The sequence below is a fragment of the Leptodactylus fuscus genome, chromosome 2 (assembly GCF_031893055.1).
Source record: "Leptodactylus fuscus isolate aLepFus1 chromosome 2, aLepFus1.hap2, whole genome shotgun sequence".
Lineage (NCBI taxonomy): Eukaryota > Metazoa > Chordata > Amphibia > Anura > Leptodactylidae > Leptodactylus > Leptodactylus fuscus.
In genome coordinates, this window is record NC_134266.1 from 35,650,196 (window position 1) to 35,670,938 (window position 20,743).

Below are 20,743 nucleotides of genomic sequence, written 5' to 3' on the forward strand. Positions count from 1 at the left end.
CTGGGGGCGGGCCCCAGCGCTTAAACAGCACTGGGGACGTCCCCAATGTTGCCAGAGAACTCTCCAGCACCGCCTCTATCTTCTTTAGGAACGTCCTCTTCACGCGTCTTCTTCCAGCGCAGGTGGTCAAACTTGTAGGCCTCGGGCAAAGCCAACTGCGCATGCCCGTGGCCACAAGAAAAATGGCCGCTTTCACAAGTTTGACCGCATGCGCCGGAAGAAGACGTATGAAGAGGACATTCCTGAAGAAGATGGAGGTAGTGCTGGAGAGTTCTCTCGCAGCATTGGGGACGCCCCCAGTGCTGTTTGAGCGCTGGGGCCCACCCCCAGTGCTGCGAGAGAATTCATTTGCATACAGACAAAAACCGGGATTTCTACAGAACAGTAGCGCGGAGAAGACATCTAAAGGTAGGAGAAGAATAGCCTTTCTTAAGGCTATTCCTACGTGTCGACCAGAAAAAATTGTGTTTTAATGATAGGATCCCTTTAAAGTCAATCACTATTTTTTTTCCCAGAATTTACTACTTCAGCATCACTGTGGCTGTCATCGATCTAAGTCGGAGTGGGGCTGTGGAAAATTAGGAGTCAGGGTTGGAGTTAGTGGTTTAGGCTCCTGACTCTGCAGTGCTGGTTCTTTGTGGACAACTTTTAGTAGAGTTTCCCAAGATATGAATAACATGGCGCAGTAACAGTGCGTTCTCAACTACCCTCATGTTTCAACAATCCTATCCCTTCATCCATCTCCTCTTCCTTCTGGCTGAATTTGATGGACATTACAATATATATATATATATATATATATATATATATATATACACACACACTTTTTTTTTACTTTTTGTTTTCTTTTATATGGATACGTGGCATCATGAATGGTAAAATCATGTTGTGAACAAGGCCTAACTATGTAACTATATCACACACACATTTTTAGGACTGTGGCCATCATTGTTACGCGGCTGCCATTTTTGTGTCAGACATAGAGACTTGCCAAATACCAACATTGCTGTTGCCCATACCAGAGACAAAATACACCAACTTTACAAAACTGATTGCTTCCATAAAAATGGTAGTATATTTGCCCCCCCCCCCATATAGTAACAACAGCAGCGCTGAGCGTCTCCTGCTCTCAGATTCTGTATAAGCAGGATTATTTCAAAGTAAATATTTAGAGGAAATTCACAGCGAGGCACCACCCTGATGGAGATATCGGCGTTCTTATACTTCTAAAAACATCCTGTTATGTATACATAACAATAGGCATACCGAGATATCAGCAGAAAGTGATTTGTGGAATCAAAGAGGGAGGGTTAATGTCATATTACAGGGAAATGCTTATTTCTGGTCGTTATCAGCTGCCTTGCCCATTTCTAAAATGAAAAAATTGTTCATGTATATAAACTGTGCTGCTAAGTAAAATATATCACCACAATGTTCGGGACAATATGGAAAAGGTCTTTAATATTAAGGCTAGGTTCACATCTGCGTATGAGACTCCTGCGCAGATTCCGCCTAAAATAAGCAGAGACAAAAGTCCTTCAAGGAGAACTTCCATACGCCAGTTTCAGAATAAAACCAGCGAAAAAACAGACGAGCAGGACTTTACTCCCTGCCGATTTTAGGCGGAAATTCAGCAAACCCTACTATAGTCTATGGGGTCCTCAGTTTTCCGCAGGTAACCACTTGAACAGGAACCCGAACGCTAGTGTGAACCTACCGTTGGATACTGCCCAGAGCAAGTGTTAAACTAGCTTTAGCCCGCATCGAATATATTGTACTCTGCTCCATCTCCTTTGTACAATTTTTTTTTTAGTTTGTTTAAGCAAAAACTAAAAAAAAAAATATGAGATTAAAATCAAGAATTGCCTTTAAAAACTTTAAAATAAATATATATATATATTTTTTATTTGTAGTGGTGGGTTTTGGTACTGCAGCGCAGTCACATAGACCTGTTGGTACAGCGAGTTAGCAGCAGCATATGAATATTGCCGGGGCCCACACTGTCCCGAACAGCAGATCTGGGTATTGGACCCAGTGGAGGTGAGGTGAAGCAGGCGCACTTTTGGAGGGGCGGCAATTTTACCGTTTTTTTTGTTTTCGAAACTAGCCCAAGACAGGCTGCTCTGAAAACAAAACTAAGTGGATTCGTCCTGGCTTAGACCTCTGCGTCTCAGCGCAGGCGGCGATGATAAGACGTCATCACACCTCCTGTGCTGAGACGCAGACGTCTTATACACGGGTGAAGGAAGAGGAGGTGACCGCAGCTCCATTAAGGCATTGCAGGTAGGTGAGGATCCCTTTTTTGCTTTTTGAATAGGCCGCTACCTACTGGAGTATCCCCAGCAGGTAACGGCCTATTTCCCTACCTATCCCCAGTCCTGCTCATGGCCACCCCCAGCTTCCCCTTCTGCTATAGAACGCAGAAGAGGGGAACAGAATTGGCTGTGTGCAGGCCCGGGTCTGCGAACCCCATAACTACCACTATTAATATACTCCAGGGTCACAAAGTCGGACATGCAGGACTTACATTGCAATATTTTTTCCACACGGGCCTAAAACGTTTGCTTTGTTAATGCCGTCATTTGCGTTCTGAGCGGACGTACCCCAATACTGAGAGGTCAGGTATAGGACATGGGGGGGGAAAGAGAGGCCTGCTGACATATCCTACCACTCAGTTTGCTTTTGCCTGTAACAATATATAGGTACTTAGCGGAGTGTATGGTCATAAGAGGTTGTTAGGCTAATGTACACGCGGTGCTGTAAGCCATGCAATTTGCCTTATTAAATTACACTGCAGAAAATCAATGATGCGCTCTAGTACACAGTAACCAATCTGCTATATGGTATTTCGTGCACATAAAAGGCGACTCCGAATGCTTTCCATAAAACATAGTAAACCATTATTTACTATACAGGATCTGAAATATAAAGCTCTGAAGTAAGACACAAAGGCCTGCTGCGACCAACGTTCCTTAATGTAAAGGGCCCCCTAGAGTCCGGCCTCTGAGCCGCCATCATTTGTGTGTGTATATAATGCTTTGTTAGATTTTGTCTCACTACCTTTTTGTATCTGATGCCAGACTGAATCAATCGTAGACACTCCGGAAGAAAAATGTTAGCAGCGGAGTGGAGGGGGGCGGCTTTGTCACTAAGCCCTGTAAGCTAAAAAGGCAAATAATGCAAGTTAAGCATACAGTAAAATAATGCCGGAGACAGAAGTGCTGCCGAGGTAACGTAAGCAAATGTAGAAATGAATTATAACCCAACCAGACAAAAGGCTTTGTAAATTTCCTAACATAATGCACAGACAGGCTTTGAAAACCATGACTAAGCTTACTAGTCAGGAGAATGGGAAGTAAGAGCAGGGGGGAGCAAAACTCGTCCACGGAAGACCATTAGGTCTATTGTCTTAATGTATAGGCCATCATGATACGCTAGATTTGGACTTAAAGAGAAAGTTCAATTTTTTTATTTTTTTTTACGGTATTTACTTCCATCTGCCCCCTAGCGCTTGCTCACCTCCTAAGTGTAACTAAAGGGGTAGTCTGACGTACAAGCTCAGGATGGGTGAAACAAAAGAAAGAACCTGTCACCAATCCTCTACCTCTCCCAGTCCAATGTTTACCAAGTCCCCACTAGTACCTACTTCATGGTCACATCTCAACAAAAAGCAAATGCCACCTCAACCATTCACTGTCTGAGGAAGGTCGCTGACTGGCTAAGGGGGCATTTCCTGGGGTCAAGAAAGGACCTGGAAGAAGAGGCCAACAGCATCCAATTGGTATGGGAATAAAAGAGTGATGGCGAAGTAGGCAACAGATGTATGAAAATATGACATCAGGATCAGACTACATAGGGTTTGTTTGTGGTCTGTTAACATGGAAACCAATGGATGAAAAGTAATTTTTTAAATTAAACTAACAGCTTTTTTGGGGGCATAGAATACTAATTTATGGGCAATATGGTTGTGTAATTAGTCTAATTTGGTTATGTGTGGAGTAATGAAGCTTGCAGAGGGCAGAATGCTTAAAGGGGCTCTATCAATGGGAAAAGTCATTTTTAACTAATCACATCCTTGCATAGGCTTTAGAAAGTCTATTCCACACCTACCTTTAGTATGTAGATTGCCTCAGTGGTTTCCGAATAAGTCCGTTTTTATTCATATGCTAATGAGCTTCCAGCCAGCACAGGAAGTTCCCAGCAGCACTGGTCCCTGCTATTATCTCCTATGTGTGTGCAAACAGGAAGCTGAGTCAGCAGCAGCAGCAGCAGCCTCCCATAGGAAACAACAGGAGAGGAGTGCACGATGTATTGTGCACCAGTCTAATTAGCATATGAATAAAAATGGACTTATTCAAAAACCACTGAGGCAATCTACATACTAAAGGTAAGTGTGGAATAGCCTTTCTAAAGGCTATACAAGGATGTGATTAGTTAAAAATGACTTTTCCCAAAGATAGAGCCCCTTTAACCCTAGGTTTTCCCTGCAGCCATTCCAACTCTCCCTGACCCTTCTCTACTCTACCACAGGCCCACTGAGTAGAGCAGAGTCGGTCATGTGACAGAGTTGAAACGTTAGTCAGAGAGGCTAAGGAACAAGAATATCGACCTGTTTTATCCATGTAACTACTAGACTAGATGCTGGATTACTTTTTTTTGCCTGTGTAATTTGTTTCATCCCATCTTATTCCTGCATTTTGAGTCATGCAATTATCAATTTGACAACTGGTTTGGAGATTGCCCTTCTCTGCAGACCGGTCCATGCCTTCTGTGTGTAGGACCTGTGAACTAAAGGAATATCATATCCCTCCTCCTCCCTCTTACTTATACTTTGTACGACTCTACAGGGTTGCTGAATATATAAGGTCTGTCCTATATAAGAGAGGTGATATAATAGGTGAGCCCATATAATGATGAACAGTAGAGATATACAACTCCCCTAACTCACAGCGTCAGTGCACAGTATCATGTGAGATGCAGCTGCACACTACTCCCCCTGCTTGTAAGAGCTGACCAAGAGGAACCCACCACAAGCAGGAGGCAGGAGAGACAGGTAGAAAGTGCACCATAGAGAAACTCTGCAGTCTATCAGATTGTTCTCTGTTCTGCGTCCTTTCAGGACAACCCAGGTGAGCCAGCACCCTGTATCAGTAAAACCAGAGGGATCATGAGAAATGTAGGCTCCAATGGTGGAACCATATCAAGAAAAGAAATCAAGACAGCAAGCAACCCATAAACAGCATATTAAATATAACAAGCCTTATCACATGAGCCTATACATTAGTCTTTAATAGTAATCTATGCTGCACTACATTGGCATAAAAGCTTTGCCGGAGTGCTTCTTTAAGGCACATTATAAAGCTGCTTTTTTTTAAAAAATATAATTACAGATGCATTAAGACATTAAAAAACTGATTATGAAAGTGTCCCTTCCCTTTATTGTCATTGGCAGTTATGTAGTACAGCTGTGACACTGGACCCAGAAGCCACAAGCTACGCCTCTGGGTAAAAATAACCTTCATAGGAATAAAAGAACCTGGAACAAAATAATCATGGAGGCAACGCAAGAACAATTAATGACTTAATGGGAAGTATTATTGCAAATAATAAAAACCTTTACTGTCTTGGCAGTCAATGGATGTCAGTGGTATTCTTTTCACTGGGGGAAGGATGTTCTGAGCGTACATTGTCCTTACACCCTGTGTAACCAAATGGCTGTCCTCCACTGAAGGAGCGGACGTGCTCTGACACTGCAAGTTTCCTCCATAATATGTCCAATATAAAAAGTGAACAGAATTCTAGGTGCAGATGCAAGAGAATCACACCATGCCTTGGATAGCCAAACTTATTTTAAACAAGCAATAAGCAAGAACCCAATCAGTGTAGGGCTACACAGAGACTCGCTATCGTTTGTTGCCATGTAGGAATGTACCGTATATACTCGAGTATAAGCCAAATTTTTCAGCCCAGTTTTTGTGCTGAAAAAGCCCCCCCTCGACTTATACTCGAGTCAGCAAAAAATTATTATTATTTTTTTTTGTAGGGGAAGGGGGGGGGTGTCTATGACCAGCCACAATATTAATGTATAGAATCTCCCATAAAATAGTGCAAAAAAAAGATTTAAAAGAAATAAAAAAATAAAAGTTCTAAATCCCTCCTTTCCCTAGAATACATACAAAAGTAGAAAATTACTGTGAAACACATATACATTAAGTATCACTGTGTCTGACAGTGCCCGGTCTACTGAATATAGGGGATCTGCAGTGCTCCTGTTCCGTTGGGAAGGGGTTAATAGGAGCACTGCAGATACCCTATAGTCAGCCAGGCTGAATTCCAAGTGGGGGAAGAAAAAACAGTCCTCAAGCTCAGGGAAGGGGCAGACAGACAACCAAACACCCCCTCCCCTTCCCCAGCAACTACTGCACCCAAAACCTCCGACCATTTTAATTTCTGAAATTTTCCAGTAGCTGCTGCATTTCCCCCCCTCGGCTTATACTCGAGTCAATACGTTTTCCCAGTATTCTGTGGTAAAATTAGGGGCCTCGACTTATATTCGGGTCGGCTTATACGTGAGTATATACGGTATTTTGGTTTTCACCAACAAGTTGATGAAACGGCACTATAACAGCCAGGAAAAATTGGTTCTAGCCATCCACATTTAGGTTATGTTAGAAAAATTATGTTAGAAGCTCCACTGCAGAATCTGTCGATGGACAAATAAGTGTGGGGAAATGGTGGAAAACATAGAGGAGACGGACGACCCCATTATAGTCAATGGAATCTGTCGGGATCCATTAGTATCTGCCAACAGAGAGATGGAAGAAAAGAACCAATAAAATAAACACTAATGTGAACTTACAATATGTTCACGTCTACACTGGAGTCTCCGTTGCGGAGTTTGCCAAAAATTGTCGGAGGAAGAAGTCCTCTACAAAAAATGACAGACCCCTGACGGACCCCATTATAGACCATTGGTGTCTGCCAAGCTCTGTGTGTAACCGCTGTTTTAGAGGTTTGCCTCTCTGTTGTTCGGGTCCCCCAATGGATGGACACACAGGTGTACAGCTTGTTACAGTCATAGCACAGTAATCAGACATCTGTCTTGTAACAAGTCGTGATCCTCTACGTGTATCACATTACCATGGACTGTCCATCACATGAATAGTAAACAATGGATGACATCAAGCAGTGATCTAGAAAATTGTGAAGGAACAGATAAAGAAAGTATATTGGAAAATTGGAGAACTTTTCAGTATAAAACCAATACGAAGCCCTTTAATAAGGCCCATCTGGTTCAGTATATGTATAGCAGGTACAATATAGCTTTCTATACTTGCTAAGCATTTGTAATCATTCTATTTAGTCAAGAGAAGTCAGAGTCACGTATACTGAATTGTACAAGTATATATCAGCAAGGCTGCAGTATAAAGCATGGGAAACTGATCCTGCGGCAGCCTTAGCTTCGGATAAGCCACATGGTAGCTTTCAGGCCATCAGATTCCAGCAAAGAACAGCGCAAAGCTCCACAGATTATGGCCGGACATGATCAGATAAGAATATCCCGTATTACACAGCCAATGTGTCTGGGCCTCATACCCTCGCTGGCATGCTCGGCTATACCTGTAGTTACGTCCTTGGACAGATATAACACACTCCGAGTCCCTTGCATTCACCCATTCCCAGTTCTTTATAATATAAAGCTCTCTGCCATTGTTTTCTAGCAATCACGAGTATAATGTTTTTCTCCCTTGGGTTAGACTCCAACAACACAATGCAGACTGACCTGGCAGAAGAATGCAGAACAACCTTCATCCATATTACCGTCATCGAGTGCTCCATGTCATAGCATTCCAGTCCCTGGCCGCTATGTGACAGCAGCCAAGATCATAGGACTGCAGTAATTATACAACGTGTAAAAGGCCTTGAATAGACAAAAGCTCGAAAAATCCAGGGCCCTGCTATGTCGGTCATAGTACAAGGACAGAATAGATAGAAACCTGCTAGATGTCAAGTATAAAACCACTGCTATAACGAATTCACTCAATATAGGCATGTCATTGAACGATACAATGACATAACTACGTCATAAATATGCAAAGTATTCAGAAACAAGAACCATTACAGCAACAATGAAATCTGAATGTAAACTTTTACGAACATTGCCACCATATATTTATTTTTTTAGAATCAATTTTCATATTAAAAGGGATCCCATCACTCACACACAATTTTTTCTAGGTACCATGTCGGAATAGCCTTAAGAAAGGCTATTTTTCTCCTACCTTCCGTCGTCTTCTCCGCGTCGCTGTTCCCTACAATCCCGGTTTCTCTCGGTATGCAAATTAGCTCTCTCGCAGCACTGAGGGCGGGCCCCAGTGCTCAAACAGCACTGGGGGCGTCCCCAATGCTGCGAGAGAACTCTCTCCAGCGCCGCCTCCATCTTAGCAGCGTCCTCTTCATCTGGCGGTGGCTTGTAACTTCTAGGCCTTGGGCAGAGCAGACTGCACATGCCCACAGTCCACGAGAAAAGCAGCCCGATTCCTTCATTGTCAATGGGAGTTGAACTGCAGTAAAGGTGCAAGGGCACTATACAGCGGATGAAGCCTTCTGCTTCTGGCCCCCTATTGTGTACTGGACAGGTGCCGGAAGCGGCTCCGTACAGAAGATCAGTCTGGGGGGCTAGGTGCTGGCCCCCTACCAAGCATATATTTATTAGGCCCAAAAAAAATGGACAAGAGATACCGCAGACAAAAGTGCAATGCGTTTTCCCTGCATTTTTTTCTGCAGAATTTTTGTTTTTAGCTATGGTCTGCTACGTGGAGCCTAGGAATACAACCATTACTTCTCTTAGAATTCTGCACAGCAGTAGCCAGTTTATTTTATTGTTTTTGAGCGTATTATTGCAGCAGTATTTCTCCAAACCTTAAACCGGCTCCATTTTACATTGCGAGAGACATAAATATTACAAAGTAAAGGTAACCTATTCCCGCTCCAGTCCACACAAAGCACTGATAACAAGTATATTATTTATTCAGAAATTATACTTGACATGTTATATGTCTGACTAGTGAGAGGCATGATAGGATGACAGAGCATAGCGCCAATAACAATAAGACACAATGCCGCAGAAACAGTATGATTGATCACCGGCCTCCGTAATGACTGCAGACCGCTGGCTCATAACTCCGCCACAGCCATGTGTAATTACGTTACTTAATACAATGCCTCTCAATTACAAAGTTCGCAGCAATTATGTGTCAGAAGCAGTTGTGCAGCGATGGCGGTGATAAAATCCTGCTGGCACAAAACGTCCGCTACTGCTACCACATGCCGGGCTAACAGGGAAAAAAAATACCAACATTTCATCTATGTGTAAAATATAACAGTGGGTAAGACGGAGACTTACAAGGCCACATAAAACTTTATTTATACCTGCTTTATTGCCGTTTTTATCACCGTAGTTTACCACGGCAACCAGATGTAACGTTAGCGAGAGGGAGATTAAGATCCTTTTCGGTAACAGGCCGCACTTTTTTTGCTGCAATTTTATTTACAGCATATGGTGGTTTTTTACTTTAGGGCACAAAATGTACAAAAAAATATATAACACCTGACCACTGGATTGAAAATAGACGAAGGCTTTGTTCACATCTGTGTTGTAGTCTTTGTAAAGTGACATTTCTCTCCACTTTCAGTGTAAAACCAGCGGACCCCATTATAGTCTATGGGATCCACTGTTTTAGCAGACGGGTCCCACAGAGGATACGAATGACGGAGAGCACGGCGCAAGTGTGACCCTAGCGTTGTAAACACCATCGCAGTGCCTTATAGTCAACAGGGTCTTCCGGGCGCAGTGTGTAAGCGCTGTTTTGGTGGTCCGTCTCTCCATTGTTCAGGTCCCCCCACAGACCCAAACAACAGAGAGGCAACGCTAGTGTGAACCTAATGTAAGGCCTTATTCACGTGACGGAAAATGTGGTGGTCACTTTTTAAATAGCCATAGTAAAAACTCTACTCAACAGGTCTATTGACGTGGCCATGAAGAAATTTTTCAAAAAAAAATATAGACATGTTCTATCTTTGTCTGGTTTGACGGATACTAAAAACCGCCATAAAATTTCAAGGGTTTTAAAATGCACAGATAAGACCGGGTTCAAACGGGGGTTTTTTGCTCATGATTTTGAGGCCGTATTCGCCTCAAAATCCTGACCAAAAAGACGGCTCCCATTGAAATCAATGGGAGCCGGTCAGTTCTTTTATTTCCGGGAGCGGTTTGTTCCGACTCCAGGAAAAAAAGAACGGACATGCTCAATCTTCAGGCAGAGTCGCCTCGCGAATCTGACTGCAGACACTCCCTCCTCCTGACTAGGCCCATTCATTTGGGCCTAATCCAGAGCAGAGTGCACGACTGGATGCTGGTGCACTGCAACGGCATCCAGTCGCAGCTACTCGTATTTTGGACTGGAGCCTGAGGCGGCCCCTGTCTCAGGTTCTGGGCCAAAAAACCCAGTGCGAACCCGGCCTAATGGTAATTCAACCAGCCATCGTATGGTTGTCATGTGAATAAGGCTATAAAAGGGCAATGGTTGTCGGCCACTCAAATAACATTTATTATATTTTTAGACATGCTAGAATGGCCGCGATTTGCGTCACTGTAAGTCGACATTCACAAGTCAGAGTCAGTTTCTCGGACGCGAAAACAATGAATTTAATTCACATGTGAAAAAGCCCCATCCAAACTAAATTACACAAGGAATTTGCAAACCTGGAGCATGACCATTCTTGTGTAGAATTTTTCCCAATAATGATACTAAGGGGATACGTATCCAATTGTCAGGGTTCTGTCCACTGAGACCCCTACCAATCATGAAAACTGAGTTCCCTAAACTATGTGTAGTTTAAATGGATGTCCAGTGCTCCATACACTTCTAGTAGACTGATGAAGATCATTATTAGGTCAGTCCTACAGAAATCAATACAGTGATGGTCACATATACACATCACTGCTCCATTCATACGGATCTGTCAGAAACCTCACTTATACTCCCTCTCCCTGTATTGCCAGATTGACTGTGTATGTGCAGTATATACTAGTGCCATCATGCAGAGAGTAAATGTGTGATGGCGCTAGTATGTATGTGTAGGCTTTGAAACAGGACAATACAGGGAGAGGGAGTGTACGCACCGTACACACTAGTGCCATCACACTGTGCACACTAGTGCCATCACACCGTGCAGAGAGGAGATGGAAGGGGACACTGCTAGGGGAACCACTACAGTACTAACACCATATTGCAAAAGTGCTTCAGTTAGCAACACTGACCAATTGCTGTAGTCATCTCTAAAAACCAGAGTCCTGGACAACCCCTTTAAGAAGATACTTTGTGTAAGCCTCAGCCTTTGACAGCTAAGATGAAACAGTTCCCCTGGACACTTACACCTAAGCATTTCGAAAGATTACTACAAGACTGTTTTAGGAACATGTAGACTATTTCCCCATTTACTTTTACTTTTCTAGAACACGTCAAAGATTCCCCAGCCTAGCGATGCCCCTTCCCTGGTATCAGTATTCCTTTAAGACTTTGCTGTCCTTTTCCTGCAGCGGAGCGGTCTGCAGAAATTTAGCTACAGTAGCATTACAGGTTTGTGCGAGATTAATGCAAGTGTTTGGCATAGCAGGTTTTCTTTTATAAATTCCTTCGGTTGGAAATCTCAGCTCCCCTGCTAGTTCCTAACCGTTCCACACGTAAGCTTTTAAATAGAGATTGTGATTATTTATTGACTTCTCCAGAGCGAGCAATAAAACTTCACAACATGCGGCTGTCTGAAATCTCTCTCATGCTCACTGAAAGGTATGTTCTTTGTTTCATACTGCAGAGAAAACTCCGCTCGGGCTAATGAATTCACACCGAACCCAGTAAACAGGCACAATATCTCCACGCCAAATCAGATAGGATCAATCAATACACGGATTCTCATTATAGGGGGGTAGGCTGAAAAGTATGGATGGTGGGGCAAGCGACGGAGAGATGTGCGCACTATACGAACTTGTAGCTACAGTCAGTCTTCATAAATAGGACACAAGGGGGTTAGGGTCATTCAATGGTGGGGTAAACATTAAAATGGCACCAGGCAATTGCAGTGTATTGGCTGGGGTGATGAAATGATGACGGAGTCCAATATGGTAGTCAAAGCCCAACCAGAATGCAAAACCTCTGAAGGTACTGTTACAAGTACATTACAAGTCTTTCGCCTGGTTGTCCTTCAAAGGGCTAGTTCACACGGGCAATAAGGGGGCCGATTATGGCGCTGAATCCACGTCATAATCCACCCCCTCACAATGGAGGTCTATGTAAACCACCAGGCTACTTTTGACATGTCCTTTCTTGAGGCAGACTCCGCAGCTGATTCAGCCCCGGCGTCCGCCTTGCGGCAGCAACCTCCGGGGTAGGCCCGTTCATTTGAGCCTACTCCAGAGGGGAAAACCACGACTGTCACAAGCCGCGACAGTCGTGGAAGGCGCATTTTGTTCCGAGAGTGAAGCAGGGAGCCGCGTCACTCTCGGTGCCAAAATTCGTCCATCTGCTCCCCGTGTGAACGGGGCCAAAATGTTCAAACTTTAAAGGGGTGTCAGGGTCTGGGGTAGCTAGGTGGGGTGGCATAGACACACAAGCCCAGTTTCTTTAGTTCAAAACAAAGGTAGAGTTTATTTTCACTCAAAAAGGTAGTGCAGCAACAAAAGGAAACAATACAAAAATAAATACCTGCCCGGCTAGGCTCTAACTAAACATAGAATAGGTTACCTCACCTAGAATAACAGAAATAAAAAAGCCAGTAGAATCATTCAGGACACAGCTCCAAAAATATGACCTCTTTCTTTGGCTCTCCAGCCAAGCTCTCCCCCAAAGTCTGCTGCTGGAGCTGGCTTCTTAAGCTCCCTTGATGAGTAGACTCTCTGCAGCTGAGTCGCTGCCGGAACATCCCCAAAGTGTGGACTGGAGGGGAGTGGAATGACAGGTCCCACTGCCAACCTACCTGCCATTCCTAAAAATCCAACCCAGTAACCGGAACTTGGAAATAATCCTCAGCAGACAATAGTTATCTGCTGAGAAATGTTCTTTCTGGAGTTTTCTCATCTCACCCACCTTTAGTAGTCTGAGTGAGATGTACACCCCCTCCATTACCTGACCAGCCATCGGCTTACAGGGGATATTCACTTTCATGAAGTAGATGGCCTATCCTTATAATAGGTGGGGGTCTTACTGTTGGAATCCCCCAGATCAGCTGTTTTTGCCACTATTACCTTGCCAGGAGCTGCAGTGCTCACTTGTCGTCTCTTTCATAGCGGCCCATTGGACACCACTGCAAGATTCATAGCCGCCACCAAAAATCTAAAATGGATGATCTATCATAAATTAATTTTCTGTGCCAAAACTTTTTTTTTTATATTGGTGGACTATCTCTAGCACACACCTTGTGAAAAAGTTGCTTTTTTAAACACAGTTTGCTGCGGTTTTTTGAGCCACAGACAGGTGTGGAATTAGTAAAAGGTAGAAGCATAGAGCTTTACTCCTTTATGCTAACGGGGTGTTCACACTACCGTCGGTGTCTTTATAAAGTGGCTTTACTGCAACGTGGGGCCTTAGCCTAAAGGGCTTTGCAGACACTAGGTGTCGGATTATGGGGTAGGGGGTCCAACCATTGAGACACCTAATAATCAGGAGAACGGGTCCAAAATTCCCCATGCATGCTTCATGTGAATAAAGGACCATTGTATCTGCCCAACTGGCACTTCATTCACTTTCCAAAGCTCCACAGAAGTGCATGCAGTTCGGGTTTGGCAGGCACACTGGCATTCAATCACATTGTGTATGCAGGGAGACATTCTTTTAATAGGTGGGGGTCCTAGCAGTGAGACCCCCAGCAATCTGAAACTTATAACCTATCCTATGGATAAGGGATAAATGTCTGTAATAATAAAACCCCTTTAAGGACTGTTCATCATTTGGAAAGCAGATAAACCCTTTAAGTCTCAGCTTCTACAGTCATTTCAGACATGATTGGGCTTTGTTCAGGCTTTTTGTCAAAAGCATATATTAGAAAGAATTCTAAATGTACGCCTTCAGCTTCAACAAAAGGTTTAGACGTATGTCACTGTATAGGCATACATTTAGATACACAATGTTAAAAACTGTCTTATATGGTTTTTATTTTTGCATTGGCATACTGTATAGGAAAGTCTGCTTTCCATCAATCTAGAGAAAAAGGGTCAGTGTATACCAACGCATACCAGCCCAACATCGGACAAACCCCCCCACTCTTTTGGCCTCCGTTGAATGAAATGAGTCCTATGTATATAGAGCCAACAACTGGATCACAATTTTTACAGTTCCATGCTAATATGTCAGTGACGTTGTAGTTAACCCCACATAGTCACTCACAATACAGAAGGGAATGGTATCCTTGACTGAACCCATGTATATACATATGTAGAAAATTGGTAGAACATTTGGTTTATTGTATGATACAAGGTAAGGTTGCTTTTACAGTACCTTACAAGGGCACGTGGAGCGTCTATGGGCCCATAGTAGGAACCTACGAGTAAGACTGGAGTCAAACTCCGTTCAGGATTTCTGTCCCTAATCTGCTTGAAAACTGTAATTCGTGTAATCTACAATACTGTGTGTATGGAGACTGAAGATGGGGATCACTGGACCTACCTATAGATGGGATTACAGGCTTAAATCACCAAAGGCTAAAAGACACCTCATTGACATTCAGGTGAAGCGAATGGTGGTTTTGTCCATCAAGGAACAACCGTCCCAATTCTCAATGTGAAAAATTTAACAGAATGAAAAGCAATTCTACCATATATATTTTTTATACGGCAATATCCATATGTACTCTTCAGTCTATTCCTGTAAAATGCTGATTTGATCTAAAAATGGCTGTAGCGGAGAATCTTGCTTGCACATACCATGATAAAAATAGATAGAAAGAGCGTGAAATTACTGTTTACAGGATTGACATTAACAGACATGTCACTGCGAAAAACAAAGGGCCGGGCGGCTGGGAGGTGGTGACAGTGACTGTGCGTTGGGGGCTCTCACAGCTTTGGGCATGACGTTGGCTTTATCTGTTCCCAGGAGGACCCAATAGTCTGGGAATGTGCCCCAGTATGGAGTGGGATCAGTCACCTCTATTAGAATCTTATCTGCAAGGCAATAGGGAAAAGTATCAGCCCCTCCTGTTAATGAAGATAACCCGAAGAGCTCCCAAAAATAGTCATAAGGAAAGACGAAGGCACACAATCCTATAGAGAACAACAATGTGTGGAGGTAAAAGCATGTCTTCATAAGAAATGGCTGGAAACTTGCTTAAAGTGTCTTGGAAATGAAACACTAATATGCCAAGATGACTTAGAGGTGTAAAAAATAGGGGACGAAAAAGTAATGTGCAAATAGTGAGCCCTCATATCCTGCATCCTGACCTCCAGCAATGATATTTCAACATGGACATGTATAATAGAGACCTAAGTGGTGTCCATAACCGTCAAAGATCACTTGAGCGGTGGTCCAAAGCCCACCATTCGTCCTCCTGCACAATAAGGAGGCGTCTGAATGGAGGGCTGGTCACACATGTGAAGTCGTTCCATTTATTTGTACTAGGCCATCACCATCAGCCCCATAGAAACTGAATGGAGTAGTAGGACCCTCTCAATTCAACTTCTTCTCATTGCAGTTGTTCACTTAGGAGGATCAATGGGTTCAGGACCCATATTCTAGAGAGTCAAGTCAAAAACAAAAGAGCAAATGGGCCCCACTGAGGCAAATGAACCTAAATAAAGGGATTATGGAGACCTAAATGGGCTTTTCAATGATAAATAGTTCTATAATTTGGGCTTTTTACTAAACAAAAGCAACAAAAATAATCGGAAACGCAAATAAACATTACAGTCATATTACGATGTATTCTACAAGGGTGGCTAATAAGGTTTACAGAAGTCACATCCGACTCAGCACCTTGGACGGTCGGAAGGTTCTACATTTATTCGCCCTGACAGCTGATAAGTGAGTGAAAGGTGTGAGGAGAGCGGCCGAATCCTTCCTGTCATAATCTGATTTTCATAAGTACAAGAGACTCTGTAATGTTTATTCATACACCGGACTGCGGCATGATACAGCACAGAGGCTGCACAAGCGCCATTGATCTCCTTCTGGGCTCTACACATAGGCTTTGTCTAATTCCTGTTAATTAGTTTTTGGCACTTGTTTTCTTCACTATTTTGGCAAAGAAAGGATTCAATATTTTTCATGCAACTTAATACTGCTTTAAAAGAAAGAGTGCACCGCATATCCTCGGCCCTAAAACGTAGCGTGGCTCCTCCATGAACGTCCATTATGGCAATTCAATTACCCCAATACATAAGTGATTCTAGAAGAGCAGGCACAAATAGTCATGACAGCATTTTTTTTCCAGTAGATGATGTTGTATATGACATATCATTTACTTATTTTTGGTCCGAGAAACATGGCCGCCGCATTTCACGAACCAACCATGACGTATCTGAACTGAGCTCATAAAATCGAAGTGATATATGATTTTTCTTAGTATGGCGCCATCATATTTCACAGACATTGTTAATCACTGTCACAATCTAAATTCCCTATCAGTAGGTCTTTGAGGCGTGGGAGGAAACCCGAAGAAACAAGGGGAGAACATATAAACTCCTTACAGATGTTGTCCTTGGATGGATTTGAACCTAGGACTCCCGCACTACAAGACCACCATGCTTCCCAAGTCTACTTTCCCATACTCAAATGATGCTCGATGTAGAGATGTGGTTTACGAGAACTCAAAGCATCATAAATTCATAGGATTCTGCGAGTTCAGTTCTAATGAGCGATGGTCAATGATCAGGGCATCCAACCGTGTTTCTCAGGCTGTCGGTCCATTGAAATGGGTTCTGACAACAAATTTGCTGCTTTACGTGAACAGGTTTTAGGTCACAGAATGAAAATAATATAGACCAGGGGCACTCAACTAGCAGACTGTGCACCAAACCATGGATGTCAGCTGTCCAGACCCCTTCCTCATGACAGCAAAAGGGAGAAAGACTGATCTCCCAACCACTGTCCCTTTTGCACTGATGTGTAACAGCGACAGTAACGTGTCCAAGCTATACGTGAATAACACAAACATGGCTACGCTACTGGGATAGCGGACGGAAGACCAGTCTTCCTCTCGATTGCCGTCATTAAGAAGAAGCAAGGAGGAAGAGTTTCCTACAGATCCCCTATAGCTTCCCTGTGAACACATTGCTGGTAGAAGGGGCAATATCAGGGCATTATTCTGTGTAGGGGCATTAATAGAGCATGATACAATGCATGGGCATTAATGTGGCATTGTGTGGGGCAAAAATGGGGTATTACACCATGTGAAGGCCACTAAGGGAGTTATTATACTGTATAAGGCACCAAGTAGACGCTACCATATGGTGGTGTTATGCTGTGTGTTGGAACTATGGTGGCATTATACTGTAGTAAGTATACTGCATACATGGAACACTATACAATATAGTGGAGAATACTATATGGGGTACTAAGAAGGTGTCATCACTGTATGTTACACAGAGAAGAGCACTAGTACTGTATATGGGGGCACAAAAGGACTGTGGAGACATATAAACTGCTTTGCACCATAATTAGACAGAAATGTGTCCGACTTCTATTGATAAATATGCCTCAATGTGTGAAACAAGATGGTAGGTCTTGCAAGAAAACTCCATAAACGTCTCATAAATGGGGGCCCAACTATTAGGAAAATGGAAGACCGGAAAATTCTAAGTAACGTGAGTTTAGAGAATCAGTATACAAGGAAAGTTATAGAAGACGAGCGCTTGTTCTACAGTTCAATGAGGTGGTTATGATCAGCAGCAAAATTCAGCAATTGTCAAGAGCCCCCTCACTGCGTTATTGTATCGTAGTATGTAATAGATATATTGATGTCAAAGGGCCGTTATTACTCAGTGCTATTAGAACTCCACGCAGCAGCCATAGATTCAATAGTAATAAAAGGAGAGGATCTATTAGCAAGAAGCTGACTTCGGAAGAAATTTTTTCCAAGTCCCATAGAAAAGGACACAATGTCATTCTTGGGTCTAACACATGAAGTCACAATTTGTTATGTGCATCAGCGTAACCTGGTTCTCCACTTTAAATGAAGTCTGTCACCAAAGCCCAGCCCCGTAGATAGATTGATTCAGGTGACCCTAACTGAACAGTGTTCATTGCTCAAAATGGGGAAGGTAATGGTCACGGAGACAACAAAAAAAATCTGGATGCATAAATTGCCACCTGTCTCGATTACAGTCCATGGGACAATTCTTTATGGAACACTAGCCCTTAAATAAATGACACACAGAATAATCTTACAATAACATCTCAGTAGTGAAAGAACATAACACTCAATACCCATGGCATCAGAAGTAATGATCTCAATGTGGAGACAACTTCTAGGACCTTGCAATAAATCCGCTGGTGAGAAGCAGGACTTAAAGTCGTTACAATGCAAGCCCACTTTTACGCTGAGGCTCCACATTGTCAAAACGAAGATTTTTTTGTTGCAGATTTTGCTGCATTTTTTTGAGCCAGGAGTGGATTGAGCAGAAGGTAGAAGTATAAGAACTTTCTATATGTTTCTCATTCCTTTTGTAGCCATTCTTGGCTTTGGTTAAAAAAAAAAACGCAACAAAACCTTCAATAAATAGAGCTGCGTTTCCGCAACGTGGAGCATCAGCCTTAGACGACCTCCTAAAAATGCATTGAAATCCATGCATCTATGCGGGGTGGAGCTGAAAATCCAGTCAACATAAGGCTTATTAACCGTACCATAAATGTTGTAAATGTAGGGTACCAAAACCCGAGCCGAATCCGACTCATTCACAAATTTCGGACAGCCGCAGTCAGAGAATCTTTATTGCTTCATTAATTGTATTCCTATACAGTAAATATGTAAAACTATACATCTAAGTAATTATACCATCTAGTTCTATAATATTATTAAAATAATAATTTTATTTTGTTGCCATAGCTGGAAACTTTTTATCCCGACTCCACCCAAAATTGGTCCCGACTCCACGACCCTGACCAAAGCAATGAAACACAACCAATCTAAATTTACATGCCAGAATCGGCCACCGATCATCCTATAATCTCTTTATGTATCCAGTAATCTGATGCTATGCTGTGACTACACTGACAGTCACCATGGATTTTCAGGGAACAGATGAGTGTATGTGATTGCTCTGCCGGCCTCACACATTTATTGGGACAGTCTGCAATTTTGCTAAAAAGCATCTTGCACTGGGAGAAGTGCTGTATATAAGTATGATGTCAGTGTGATGGATGATAGCATGCACTGCGGATGTGGAGGCTGCTGCTGCTGCTGACAGGTGCACCGGGCTGGGGATCTGCACTGGATCTCTTTGCAGATCTAATTAATCATGACCTTGTTCCATCCAGCACAGCAGCAGAGGAAGTGACTGTCCTGACCTGGAGCTGCTGCTGCTGCTGCCTCTGCACACCATCAATACAAAGATATACAGTGCAGCTGACACTCACTAGAACACACACAGCCCCTATATATCATAGCTATAGGTGATCTATACAGTCTGGGCTGCTCCTGTCCCTGCAGCCTGCACAGCAGCGGCACCAAGATCACCTCTATGAGCGGCTACAGACGGATGATAGGAGCAGTGCTTGTCAGTAACTTACCTGCGAGTCCTCGGCCGTGGAACCATCAAGAGGCTGAGTCCCCAGTACACAGTGCAGGGCCGGGCTGAGTCCAGGATCACACACCGGAAGTGACGTCGCCGCCTCACACACGTGCAGAGTCAGGGAACTCCATAGTAGAAGTGGGCAGGACTGCCAGTGCCGGCCACAGACTGCAGTATACAGGACACTTGCCACAGCTCTGTGCACAGCACTCACACTTGTGCCACAAGGAAGTCTCCTGACCTTGTTTATGTCATAATGTCAAAATGGCGCTAAATTGGGCAGAGTGACATAGGAAACTCCTACTGGAGCCTTCACACGGAGTAAACGCGTGTATTTTTGCAAAATACACGTGTAAAAATAAGACTCCCATTGACTTCAATGACATTTTACAGGCGTATTTTTACACGTGTAAAAAATATCATTGAAGTCAATGGGAGTCTTATTTTTATATGTGTATTTTGCAAAAATACACGCGTGTTTACTCTGTGTGAAACATATCTATCTCTCAGGCTAGAGCTACAAAGAGGTTTCTAGCTGCATGGAATAAAGATTACAAATCTCACAAGTAATGATAGTGACTATGGTGACCTCGCACGTCTGCACTTCTGACAGTCATGTTGTGGTAACTTGTGTGTCAGGCCGTTCCCCTGTCCGCATGAAAAATGTGCAAGCAGGACTTTTCTCTCTGCATTTTTCATGCGGAAACCACACGGACCCCATTATAGTCTATGGGGTCTGCCTGCTTTCCCAGGTAACCGCATTTTTGTCCAGGGTTCCCCTAGCGGACTTCCCAAATGGAAACCCAAACACAGATGTGGGCCTAAAGCTAATTAGTGTGCAAAACCATGGCGGAAAGCTGAAGAAGAGCTGCAGGATCCACAGGGTCGGAGATCAGAGAGAAATCTGAGGTGGAAGACCACCCCAAATTCCTCCATATGAATGGCCCCTTAGGCTAAGGCCCCACA

At 43.3% G+C, this 20,743-nt stretch overlaps 1 protein-coding gene across 1 annotated transcript in view; it reads right to left on the minus strand.

The window, feature by feature from the left end:
• Positions 1-19,865, minus strand: part of FAM222B (family with sequence similarity 222 member B) — a 117,522-nt gene extending 97,657 nt beyond the window's left edge. The window contains 1 exon segment of the mRNA XM_075263609.1: positions 19,776-19,865. The gene's annotated coding sequence lies outside the window, so the exon portion shown is untranslated.
• Between the last annotated feature and the right edge of the window lie 878 nt (positions 19,866-20,743).